Raw genomic sequence first — 13,450 nt, forward strand, 5'->3', positions numbered from 1 at the left:
TTTCCTCTGGCCACAGCTATGCAAGGAAGAAGCATCTGGAAGGATTGATAACCTGAGAGCAAAGGCAGTGGAGGAGGGGGGCATCTGATGAGGCTGAGAAGTGGTTTTGACAGCCAGAGTTTCAGCCTATGTTTTGGGTGTATTCTGAGGCCTTGTTGAGAGGTGAGTAGAAACCTGGGAATATGACCAGGACAGTTAGAATTCCAGCCTCTGATGTCAAGTCATTATCTGCATGTGGATAATGCATATCTGCATGTAGATTCACCCCCACCCTTGTCTGTGAAGGTGGCAGAGAGTGATGCAGCCCTTGGTGAGTGCAGATGTATGGTCCTGTGGATGTTTATGCAGAGTGTGGACTCAGGCAGAGGTCATTGCTAAAGATGACAGCTATCTGGAAGAGAAGAAAACAGGCCAGCTAAGTAGCCTCCATGGCCCCTGGGTCTGGGGTGGCCTTGCTGAGCTGTAGCAAAGCACCCCACTTATACATTTTGGAAGGAGAGTAGACATTTTTGGGGGGGTCATGTTTGAAATTCAGTTCCTTCAGAGATCACTTTGAAGGGTCACCCTATTGCTTCTGAGGCACTGAGGAGGAAGCCTCTGGCTTCCATGAATAAGGTGATGCTGTGCTGGTACCCCTGCCCACCCATGATCTAGCCAGGGCCCCTTTGCAGGTTCCACACTGACAGATTCAATCAGATACAAATAGAAGACATTTTGTGGGGGAAATTGCACCTGTGCTAAAAAATGTACTGACTTTTTCTTGTCATTAGTCCCAAACAATATAGTAACATCTATCCAAATTCATGTGGGGATTATAAATCATCTCCAGATGATTTGAAGTGTGGAAGAGGGTGTCTGTGTAGGGTCTAACTAAATCATACTATATGGGAACTTCAGCATTTGTAGCTCTCTCTCTCTCTCTCTCTCTCTCTCTCTCTCTCTCTCTCTCTCTCTCTCTCTCTCTCTCTCCTCTCTCTGCCTGTTTTGCACAGTAAAAAGGTCCAGTTGGAATCAGACTCACAAGGACTAGCCTGATGTTTTTCAGACCAAAGTGCTAATTTTGGGTTTTCTTAGTCATGCAAATCAGCTGTCATTCAAGTGGGGCACCGAGGCTCCCAAGGAGGGGCTGGCCAGTCAAAGCTGCTTTGGCATCTGGGTAGAGAGTTCTGTATCTCACACGGCCTGGAAGCTGCTTCTATGTGCTACCGTCCATTTTTGCCGAGAGAATAATGTCCGTGTCCCCTTTGAGGCTTCCCTCTATGGGTGTGGACAGTGGCTTCACCTCATCTGAGGCTAAGTCCACAGCTCTTTGTTGCCCCTGCTTCTCCATTTATAAAAGGAGGGTGACAGCACCAACCCTGGATTGTTGGAGACTTGAAATGAGGTCATACTTGGAAGTGCTGAGTCATTGAAAGTGCAGCTGGGACTACTGTGACAGTTCAGGGCACTCAGGAGATAACACGTCTGTAAAGTTCTCCAGTCTGTGCTAGGGGACACGCTGTGGCGTGCTAATACGACCTTGGATTCTTTGGTTGTTTTATTGAATTGTTTCTGTGGGGCTAGGATTCACAAGCCTTGGCCCTTGAACCCTTTTTACTGCGATGTCTCATCCCACTATTCCATGGCGTCTCTCCCAGTCAGGAAAGGCTAACTGCCCTGAACTGTGAGTTTCCCTGACCACCCAGCCTTCTGTTCTTTCGCTCTGTCTTAAGAAAAAAAGAAAGAAAGAAAGAAAGAAAAAGGAAGAGAGAAAAGAAGAAACCAACCCAAACCAAATTATTAAGCAACAAAAATGCCCCACAAAAATGAAAATCAAAACAAAAGGCAAAAGAACAATAGGACCCCCCCAAAAATGCCAAAACAAAATGCAAGATGAAACAAAGAATCCACAGAAACACCCTGAGTTGGTTCTCTGTTGGCCAGGGCTCCTGTGGAGGAGATTTTAGTTACCAACACACATCTGCGGGTCTCCCAGGACTTCCCTTTACATTGCTTTAGCTACTCAGATTGCTTTATTCTGCAAATTTAGCAGAGGCCCAGACTCTTGTTTGTGGAACAAACTAGTGGAACTGGGGGAGTTGGGAAGTCATATTTTGGGACTATGAGGCTTCCTGGGGACAAGATGCTTGGGTAGGATGCTACAGTGGCCTTGCCCAAGGGCAGATGAGACAGATGGGGTGGAGGGAATGGAAGGCTTTGAAAAGAGCATAATGGAGTGGGTTTCTGAATGGCAATTCATGGGCTTTCACTAGTGTGGCCAGTCTTCTCTGCATGTCTTCCCATCATGATCTCCACGTTCCCCACCTGCAGAATCCCTCCTCTCTCTCTGTGATTGGACTCCTGGAGCTCAGCCTGGCGCCTGGTGGAGGATCTCTGCATCTGCCTCCATCAGTCACTGTACAAAGGCTCTGTGATGACGGTTAGGGGATTCACTAGACTGGTCACCAGAGTAGACCAGTCCAGGCACCCTCTAGACCAGATTGTTTGACTTGAACTGTTTGGGGGACACCCAGGCAGGGGGATCGGGATCTGTCCCTGGTACATGGGCAGGCTTTTGGGAGCCTGGTGACTGTGGTGTGACACCTTGCGTCAGTGGGGGAGGGGCTTGGACCTGCCTAGGCTCAGTGTGCCCCAGGCTCTGCTGACTTCCCATGGGAGACCTTGATTTGGAGGGTGTGGGGATGTGGGGTGGCTAGGGAGGGAGGGCTGAAGAGTGGGAGGAGGGGGGATCTGTGGGTGGTATGGGGAGTGAGTAGAAAATTTCTTAAGAAAGAAAAAAGAAACTGCATCTGCTTGTTTGCTCTTAGTGGCTCACGGCATTTTGCTTCTGCAGTATTGAAGGGGCTACTGAGGCTGGTTAGTCAGCCAGGGCTGCCACCAGGTACCAGCCTGGAGGCTGGGGGCAGCAGGGATTGACTGTCTCCCACTTCTGGAGGCTTACGTGTGAGGTGAGGGTGATGGAGGCCACAGTGTAGTCAGGTCCAGGCTCTTGCTTTGGCTGGTGATGGTGTCTTCTCCCCGCCTCTCACTGTCTCCCTTCTGTGCTTGTCTGTCTTTGTGTCCAAGAACTTCCTTTGTATGAGAACATCCGCCCTGTCAGATTAGGGGCCTGCTCCATTCTAGTATGACATCATCCTTTACCTAAGAGCATCTGCAGTGACCCAGTTTCAGGGCACTTTCATGCTTTTTCCCGTCAGACATGGGAGGATCATCTCTGTATACACCTCCCACAGCACACCAAAAGCCAGTTTTCTCCAGACCCTGTTTCATCTTGAGTGGAAACATGTCTGACATCATCAGCTCTCCCTCCTCTCTGTGTGGGCCCGGCTTCCACTCTGCAATCTTTTCACCTTCACGTGTTTAGTTAAGAGTGTGCAATGGTCATGATGATTCATTAAATGCAAGGGTCTGGAGTGGGCAAGCATGGTCTTCTTGTGGGTCATTATTGGGGTGATTCTACAATAATTTATCTACTTACTTTACAAATGCCTTTTAATGACTCTGTAACTTTCAGATAGTAGGGTAAGTTCTGGAATTTCTTTCCAGGAATTGTCGTCATATGGCCGGTGTTGTAGACACTATTGAATAAGTCTGATGTCATTCAGTCCTAGTTTACTTTCTGTTGCGGTGACAAAACACTCTGGCTAAAAGCCACTTGGGAAGGGTTTACTTGGCTGCATTTCCAGATCACAGTGAGGAAGGTCAGGGCAGGAACCCGAGGTAGGAACATGGAGGCAAGATCCATGGCGAGACTCTGAGCACTGGCTCGGTCTGCCTCGCTTGCTCACAAGTTGCTTTCTGTTGCTGGGATACATATATACACCATGACAAAAAGCAACCTGGGAGAGGGAAGGGTTACAGTTCATCGTTAAGGGAGGACCAAGGAGAAACTCAAGGTAGGAGTTTGAAGCACAGAGGAATGCTGATTCTTGGCTTTATTCCCCAGGCTTCCTCAGCTACCTTTCTTACACGCCTAGGTCCAGCTGCCCAGCAATGGTACCACCCACAGTGGTACATCAGTCTTCAATTAAGACATACCCAAAGGCCAACCTGATGGAGGTAATTCTTCAGTTGAGGTTCCCTCTTCCCAGGAGAGTCTACTCCATGTCAAGTCGACAACAAAAACCAACCAGTATGGTCCTTTGGCTCCATGAATGTCTACTTCTTTCTTACTTACATTTTTTTTAACCTGGTAGCTTCTTGTCTATTCACATGTTTGTCTGAGGGTCTCAACTGCTTTCAAGCAGACGGTATCTTACTTGGGAAAACGTGGGCCTGATAATCAAACACTTCATTTGAAATGGATGCATGGTGCCCCCAAGAACCCCTTGAAAAGACTGTTAAATTTAAGAGATACTGAAAGAACTATCAGAAAAATTTTCTACTTTAATCTGAGTACAAATTTATTTTTCTCCTCTGCTGTGGGATGGTCTGTATGTCAAATTGCTCTGATTGGTCAATAAATAAAACACTGATTGGCCAATGGCCAGGCAGGAAGTAGGTGGGACAAGGAGAGAGGAGAATTCTGGGAAGTGGAAGGCTGAGGCAGACAGACACTGCCAGCCACCGCCATGACAAGCAGCATGTGAAGACTCCAGTAAGCCACAAGCCACGTGGCAAGGTATAGATTTATAGAAATGGATTAATTTAAGATATAAGAACAGTTAGCAAGAAGCCTGCCACGGCCATACAGTTTGTAAGCAGTATAAGTCTCTGTGTTTACTTGGTTGAGTCTGAGCGGCTGTGGGACTGGCGGGTGACAAAGATTTGTCCTGACTGTGGGCAAAGCAGGAAAACTCTAGCTACACTCCTCTTCCTCCTCCTCCTCTTCTTCTTTTGGTGTGGTCTTGCTGGGTAGTCCATATTGGCTTACTGTATAGCCTAGACTGACCTTGAACTTGTGATATTCTTGGCTCTGATTCTGTCTTAGATAGGGTTTCTGTTGCTGTGATGAAACATGGTCAAAAGCAATTTGAGGAGGAAAGGGTTTATTTCACTCATGCTTCCATATCACAGTCCACCATCAAAGGCAGTCAGGTCAAGAACTTAAACAGGACAGGAACCTGGAGGCAGGAGCTGACGCAGTGCCATGGAGGGGTGCTGTTTACTGTTTTACTCCCCATGGCTTGCTCAACCTGCTTTCTTATAGAAGCCAGGATCACCAATCCAGGGGTGGTACCCCCCCCCCATAATGGTGTGGGTCCTGTCATATCAATCACTAATTGAGAAAGTGCCCTATAGACTTGCCTACAGCCTGATCTTATGGAGGCATCCTCTCAGTGGAGGATTCTTCCTTTCAGATGACTCTTGCTTGTGTCAAGTTATTATAAAAACTAGCCAGAACAGCTTCCCAAGAGCTGAGATCATACGTGTGCATTATCATGCCTGACTAGTGCATACTGGTCTAACCTGGGACCTTGTATATGCTAGGCAAGTGTCCTACAACTGAACTACTACAACCTAAGCACAGAATACAACACATTTTAAAAACCTCCTTTAAAAATTCCTTTGATTAAAAAGTTATACTGAGAATTTACCCACAGGAGATTATAAATATAATATAATAAATATAGTTTACATATAGAAATGCTTATTTCAGAGCCTCCAACCTCGGGGTTGAACCTAGGGCCTCATACATGTTAGGAAAGCACTTGGCTACTGAGCTCCATGCCCAGCTCTTGTGTTTCTTGATACTAGCCACATCTAGAAGTCATTTAAGACCCAGGCACAAAGGATAAATTAAGTAGTTTATGTTGTTATGGCTATATGTTGGAATGCAGCTATTAACATACTGACACACTGATATAGAATATATTAACATTGATATAATATTTCTAGGGTTATGAAATAGTATCATATACAAATAAAACCCCCCTTTTTTGAGACAGAATCTTGTTTTGTGGCTTAGACTGATCTTGAACTCATGATTCTCTCCTGCCTCCTCCTGAGTGCCAGGATCACAGACATGTGTCACCATGCCCAGTGATAACTAAAATACTTTTAAAGGAAGGAATGTCTTCAGACACCTAGGAAAACATGTAGGAAGACTTACAGAAAAATACTGGCTATGATTAGTCTAGGAGATTTGGTTATTAATGACACATTAAAACTACTTTGCCCTGTTTTCTGACTTTTGGGGGATATTTTAAGACAGAATCTCATGATGTGAGGCCGACCTCAAATTCACATTCCCAGCATCCCTCCCTCTTCCTCATCTTAAACTTTTGGGATTATAGGCTTCATTTTCTCATTGTTTTTCAGTAAATATTTTTCTAATTAGAGTAACAGTGAGTCAATATGATTGCCTTTGGAGTTTCTGATGGCCACTGGTCCTGAGAAAGATTTTCTTTCCAGCTCTACAGGTCTTGAACAACTGACTCCATGATGAACCTTCATGGTTCGATCAAGATGCTCACAGTGGGCAAAGCCATGAGGGACCCTTCTGCTCTCTAAACACTCTTATACCCACTCTATCTGGTTGGCCGATCTCTGGTCTCTTGACCCTGATTGACACTTTGGGTCTGAGCCCATCTGGGTGAGTCTAAAGCCATCTATCACCATTCCAAAAGACCAGCACCTTTGCCATCTGCTTGTGAGGGTTTGGAAGCATATGGTACAATTCAGAGCACCCACATTCCAGGCTGCCTCAGAATTTCTGCACTTCATCACCTCCATCAAAGCCTGCCTTAAAAAAAAACAAAACAGTCTTGATGGGAGATAATTTAGAATTCATCTTCATCCCTCGATGCTACGATTGCCGTACTTGAATCAAGCCAAACCAATGAACATTTCCATTCTTAGAATGTATGTCAAGCTGCTCCTGAAATTATATTCATTGGTTTCATTTTATTATTATCCAAGAAAAACAAGAATTTATGGAAAGGTCACAATGATGTTGTCTTGCAGACACCACAAGACTTGAGAGAGGACCATGTAGAAGCCTGAAATGTTAGAGTACTTATTTTCAAGTAATCTAATTTCTGATTCTCTATGCCTTTTAAAAAGTACCTGAGCTCTCAACAATTTCATTAACTCCATAAGTTTTCATGGTCTTAATAAGCTCTTTTAATGGAGGGAATGTCAGGAGTTCATTGCTCTTCCTTTGTCTTCAAGGTTTGACGGCTCCACTTTCCCTGTTAAATGGTGATGAGAACAGCACCTTTACTAATAACACACTCTAACACGTACACTGATAGCAATTCTCCAAAACCTGTTCATAAGAGTAGAAATCACTTCAGGTCATCTTCAAATGAATTTCCCAAATTACAAATAACTATAAAGAACTGGCCCCTTGTCATGAGCGGCACAGAGCTGAGTTTTCATGGTGAGATGCAATCTTTCCAGCCAGGATCATTTGACAGCATGTGTAGATGGTCTGGGGCAGAGACACCTGGGGGTGGATGCTAAGGATGTTGCCAAATATCCTACAGTACGACCCAAAGAATCCACTGGCTCCTAACATCAGCCAGAAGGTTGAGGACATCTGGACCAAACTATCAGCTAGAGGCCTAGGACCAGTAAGTGTTTCTACATGTTGATACGTAGATGAACAAGGTGCCCAGAACATTCCTCTCCTCCAACCCTGGCCAGGCTAAGAGGGAGGAGCAAGTTAGGGTACTGGCCATGTTTAGACAAAAGGGCATCTACTGCATTCTGCTATTTTGAAAAAGATGTTACATGTTTTTCTCATTTAGAAGGAATAGGCTGAGATGAAACCTTACATTCTTTGCTTTTATTTACTCCTGTCTACTACAACTGTTCTTGGAAGGAGTTTGTAATTTTACTGTCTAAAGTTCCCTTTTTTTTTTTTTGCCTTGTGATAACCATTCATGGTATGCATGCATGTGCATGTGTGCATGTGTGTGTGTATGCACACATGCATGCTCTTGCATGGAGCCCAGAGGAATAGGTTGGTTGTCCTGATTTACCATTTCCTGCTTTATTCTCTTGAGACAGGGTCTGTGATTGAACCCGGACTTCACCCTTTCTAAGCCTGACAGGCACCATGCCGCCACATAAAGCTTTTAAAAACGTGTCTGTTAGGGATGAGAATGCAGGTTGCTAGACTTGTACTACTTGTACAGTAAGCACTCTTATCGACGAGTTCCCCAGGGTAACTATTCTTATCTTGGATTTTATTATCTTAGCTGTATATGTGAGAGCACATGTGTGTACCACAAGCACGAGAGAGGGGGGGAGAGAGAGAGAGAGAAAAAGAGAGAGAGAGAGAGAGAGAGAGAGAGAGAGAGAGAGAGAGAGAGAGAGACCTATGACTGATGTTAGGATTTCCACGACCTTTCTTCTTTGTGACAAGGTCTCTCAGTTGACTCTAGAGCATGCTGACTCAGCCTTGTCTGCCTAACTTGCCTACACCAGATTTTTATTGCAATTATGGCAGCTATTTTACATAGCTGTTAATATAAAATTTACTATGGCAAGTTTTTCTATAGTTCCGAGGATCTAAACCTGGGTCCTTGTGTTTGCAGGACTGGCACTTTACCACTGGTCACCTCCCCAGCCCCTCTGGACCGGACTCGGAGTGGAATCTTTTACCAAGCTTTGTTTTTTGTTGCTATTGTGTTGAGAGTCCCACCTGTGATGCTGCTGAATGCCCTCCTCAGTTTTAGGCTGTGGTGCTTGCTTACCTCTCCACGTGGCCCTGGGATGATTCCCAGCACCACAAAAATCCGCAATCTCAAACAGCTTCACACAGCCCCACTCTTTTGCAGAATTGTGTTAGATACTCAGTTGGAGAAGTCCATGGGTTGTTACTTTGTTTCTCACATTCAGTTGGAAAAGTCTGTGGGTTGTTACTTTGTTTCTCAGAGGCAGGCTTAAAGCTCTTTGGGCAGTGTCACCCTTGACTCCAAAGCTATGACTTCGTGTGTGTGCGCGCGTGCGTGCGTGCGTGTGTGTGTGTGTGTGTGTGTGTGTGTGTGTGTGTGTGTGTGCCTAGTGTTGCCATGCACTTACATTTTTTTTTTGGTCTCAGTGCTCTCATTATATTTAATCAGTTGTTGCCTGTGTTTTAAACAGGGATTCATGACATTTACTAAAACTCGGGCGTGCTTTTTTATAAGTAGAAGCAATTCTGCAAGTGTGTTCAGTGTACTGTGATGTTAGGTGGCCATGCCTACACAGTTCAGATCCTTCACAAATACTTATTTCATGATGTATTTCTTATGGGAAGCACCACCCATCTGTTAGTAGAAGTCAGCCATAAACGAAGACAAGGTTGTGTGGTGATATTGTGTTCCCCAAAATATTGTGCACCCTAATAAATTTATCTGGGGTCAGAGAACAGAACAGCTACTAGATATAGAGGCCAGAAAATGGTGGCACACACACCTTTAATCCTAGCCTTCTGGAGGCAGAGATCGTGAGTTTAAAGCCACACTGGAAACAGCCAGGCATGGTGACTCACGCCTTTAATCCCATGGAGTGAGCCTTTAATTCTAGGAAGTGATAGCAGAAAGCAGAAAGGTATATAAGGCGTGAAAACCAGGAAGCCTGGTTAAGCTTTTAGGCTTTGGAGCAGCAGTTCAGCTGAGAGGCATCCAGTCTGAGGAAACAGGATCAGCTGAGGAATTGGCAAGGTGAGGAAGCTCTGGCTTGTTGGGCTTCTCTGATCTTCCAGCATCCATCCCAATACCTGGCTCAGGTTTGATTTTTTTAATAAGACCATTTAAGAATCATGCTGCAAGGTTGTTCATAGCTCTGTCATACACTTGTGTGTGTGTGTGTGTGTGTGTGTGTGTGTGTGTGTGTGTGTGTGTGTGTGTTGTATCAAGTCAGGGTTATATTTGCTTCCCTTTGTAATTTAATCTAGGAGAATTGGCAGTGTGGAAGTGTCATGCATGAGCAGAGCAGGGGAGCTATTTTTGTCACCTATGTGTAACAACACTGTGCTGCAGGTCCCCAAAATATCTGCAGTGCTTTTTCATACAGAGAGCGAATCAGTTCTCATTCATGTTAACAGGTGTCTGTGTGTGTGAGAGAGAGAAAATAAAATGTTGGCCTAATTTTTTCACATCATGCCTTTTTTTTTTTTTTGGCTTTTTTGAGACAAGGTTTCTCTGTGTAGCTTTGTGCCTTTCCTGGAACTCGCTCAGTAGTCCAGGCTGGCCTGGAACTCACAGAGATCCACCTGGCTCTGCCTCCCGAGTGCTGGGTTTAAAGGTGTGTATCACCACTGCCCGGCCACATCATGCCTTTTAAATCACTCCAGTAATGTAATATATGAATTACATGTATCTGTGGCCTATGTGTATACACATGTATGTATCTGTGCATGGGTCTTGCATAGATATGAGCCAGATTTAACTCCTGTATTCTTCATAAAGATACACTGAAAGATCCACTTAAAGATACTGAAAGATACACTTAAAGATAAAATGAAACCCAAATTCAGTATCAATTCTGAAGTGCTTTAAACCAATCTTTTTATTACAAAATCTATGAACTTATAGGAAAGCTGAAAGAATTCCACAATGAACAACCCTCCTGGAGCACCACTTTCCCTCCATAACTGACATTTTAACAGACTCTCTTTATCACAAACAGATCCATTAACCCAACCCATCCATTTATCAACACTTCTTATTTTGTGATATGTTTCAAAGTAAGGTGTAGACTTCAAAACACTTTATCCCAAGCCATTTTGGCATTCACGTCTTTAACTCCAGCTAAATATTTCTGTTTTTCCCCTTTGAGGTAAAAAAAAAATTACATATAATGAAATGTACGCATACACAGTGGACTACGAATTATGATAAAAAAATTAAATGCACACAGCTGTAAACCTTCATCAGGACTGGCACAGAACGTCGGCATCATTTCAGAATGCTCCATCCCGTGCCTCCAAGGCAACTTGTCCTGCGTCTTGACCACCATGGAGTAGTTTTGCTTTTCCACAATTTAAAACCGTGCAACTGCTTTGGGGAGGGGAGAGACCTTTTATTTTATTGTTAATGCTGAATTTGTGTTCTGTATTGCTCAAAATGAAAGCTTTTCACCCAGGACAGAGCGGTGGCTGAGAGTCCAGTTGACAAGCGAAGGCTTGAAGTGCATTCTCAAGCTGCTCATCCTCATGACAAGAGCGAGAAAGTGAAGAGGTTTTGAAAGAGAAACTGGTTTTAAAAACACACATTTATAAGAGTCTGGCCGAAGGCCTTCACACAGACCTGCTGGGCCGGCTGCCACTTGGGACAGGCACGTCCCCCTGGGGGCGGGGCAGGGGATTTTCCAGTCCAGCACCAGGCAAGGATGGAAGGCCGGCTCTTGCGCTTCCTTCTTCTCCCTGGTTCTGGTTTCCATCTTCTTCCACGCCCGTCCGCTGTAAACACTGGGGACTAGGGGAGTGTTCCTTCCCACAGTGTTCCGGAGAGAGCAAGGACAGTTTCTCCACTCTCACAGGGTGGCTGTCTCCGCCGGACTGGGGAGGGAGAGCAGCCATCTCGCCTGGGTTATGAGTCAGCAGCTTTCCCCTCCCACCCTGGGAGAGGCTGTGCCAGGCGGCCTCCCTCCCAGACTGGAGCACAGAGGTCCCTAGGGACCCTGTCTGCTGGGACGTGGAGAAAGTGAGGGCCGGGCGCGGGCATGCCACGTGTTCATGAGTGTGTACACTCGGCTGTGCGCGTTCTTACACAGCCTTCCTGGGCTCCTAAATAGCATTTGAGAGTGGGTATGTACGGGAAGGCATGACACAAATGCAAACTGGTTAAATTATGTCTAGAATGTACAATGCAATCTTCAAAACATTGTAAAACCTCCTGAAGAGGGGTTTTCTCTTTTAAGTTTTTGTTTGGTAATTATAAAAAGTCTTAGACACAGTACAGCTCTTCAGTATGCAAGCTCAGGAAGCAAAACCAATTCTGTCCCCAGGAGATGACTGTGTTCCAAGCTCAAATCTTTTTTACTAATTTTAGCCACGGAACCATGTACACTTTTGAGTTAAAAGCTGTCCTATTTCTGTTTTGGAGTTTGTTTTTATAAAACCACATATGTTAGATGATGATGAGAAACTTTCTAAGGTCAGGATGCATTGTGAATTATGTGACTTTCCCTTGATTTTGAACAAACATACGTTAAAAAAAAAACCCTGTGATTTACTTATTTTCACATAGCCTACTTGCCTCACAAGATTTATTTTGGTAGTCACTAAAAAGTAAATTTCTGAAACCTCATATTGTGTAGAAATATCTCAGGAATTCTGTCTAGGTTTAACAAGGAGTTCTGTGGGCTTCCCAGACATGGTATATGTCCGGAGGTTGAAGTAACATATGCTTGAAGGCATAGTTACATATGCTTATACGCATTAGAGACTACGTTGCATGCATATATCTAAAGAACATGCTAGGTGGTATTTCTGCCATGAGGTCTGGATACAGTGATACAACTTTTAATTAGTCAAAGGCTTTAGTGAGGACAGCTTACTGATTCAGTGCTCAGCAAACACACAGGTGCTGCATCTCGCACATTCCTCTTGTTTAGGAAACCTCAGGATGAAATCAAAGTCCAGTGCTTTCCCTGCCCTAGATGTAGCTGGAACCGCCTGCCCTGTAGCTGTCAGACACATGGTATTGGCTGTGGTTCCTCAGTAGGGTGATGTGTGACTGACTCCTCAGGCCCCTTGTGAGAAAGGTGGACATTTCCTGGAGATTAAGTAATAAGTATTTTGGTCCCCATCTTGGTAAGAAGCATGCAGAGGGAGTGTGTCCTGAACCATAGAGATCCTGAGTTTGGTAGGCTTTTCACACTGGGCCCTCAGCACTGCCATAGTGAGCTGTCCATGTCAATAGTCTTTCCTCCAAGGCCATTTTCACTTTAACACAAGAAGAGCATGGCAAAGCCCTGTCACGGAAAGGAGGCTAACCCCAGAGTCTATCCAGTCAGAAGCAGTGTTTCCCTAAAATCGCGGGATGAGCCGTGTGCAAGCATTTTTTGTTCTAAAATGAAGTGCTGGCCAACAACAAATGTCTTCCTATTCTTAGGTGACCATAACACTAAGAAAAGTCTTTTTCTGAACAATCTCCTTAAGGATCAGGATTGAGTTCAGCCTCAGTCAAGCACTGCCCAGATGCTTTCCTGGGAGTAAAGGGGAATTTCAGGGTGGTACCTGATACAAGTATCTGAAGATGCTGGTTGTCTGATGGGCGCAAGATGCTGTGCCCAGAGGTGTTGGGAGAATAAGAACCTTTTCTTATTATAAGAATTTTTTGTCTAGCATTTTATATATGTGTGTCTTAGTTTAGGAATTTGATGTAGTACAAGCAGGACTCTAGTCTTCAGTTGCTGGCTAGACATAGCATATTAACTTTCAAATATCTAAATATATTAATATTTCATGTTTCGCAAAAATGCCCTTACTTTTTTATGAAACTCACATGAACAACTTTGAGAACCATTTTATAAACAACACTGAGTTAGTGTCAGCAGGTGCGTATATGTG

Source organism: Peromyscus maniculatus, chromosome 9 (assembly GCF_049852395.1).
Source record: "Peromyscus maniculatus bairdii isolate BWxNUB_F1_BW_parent chromosome 9, HU_Pman_BW_mat_3.1, whole genome shotgun sequence".
In the NCBI taxonomy this organism is placed as follows: Eukaryota; Metazoa; Chordata; class Mammalia; order Rodentia; family Cricetidae; genus Peromyscus; species Peromyscus maniculatus.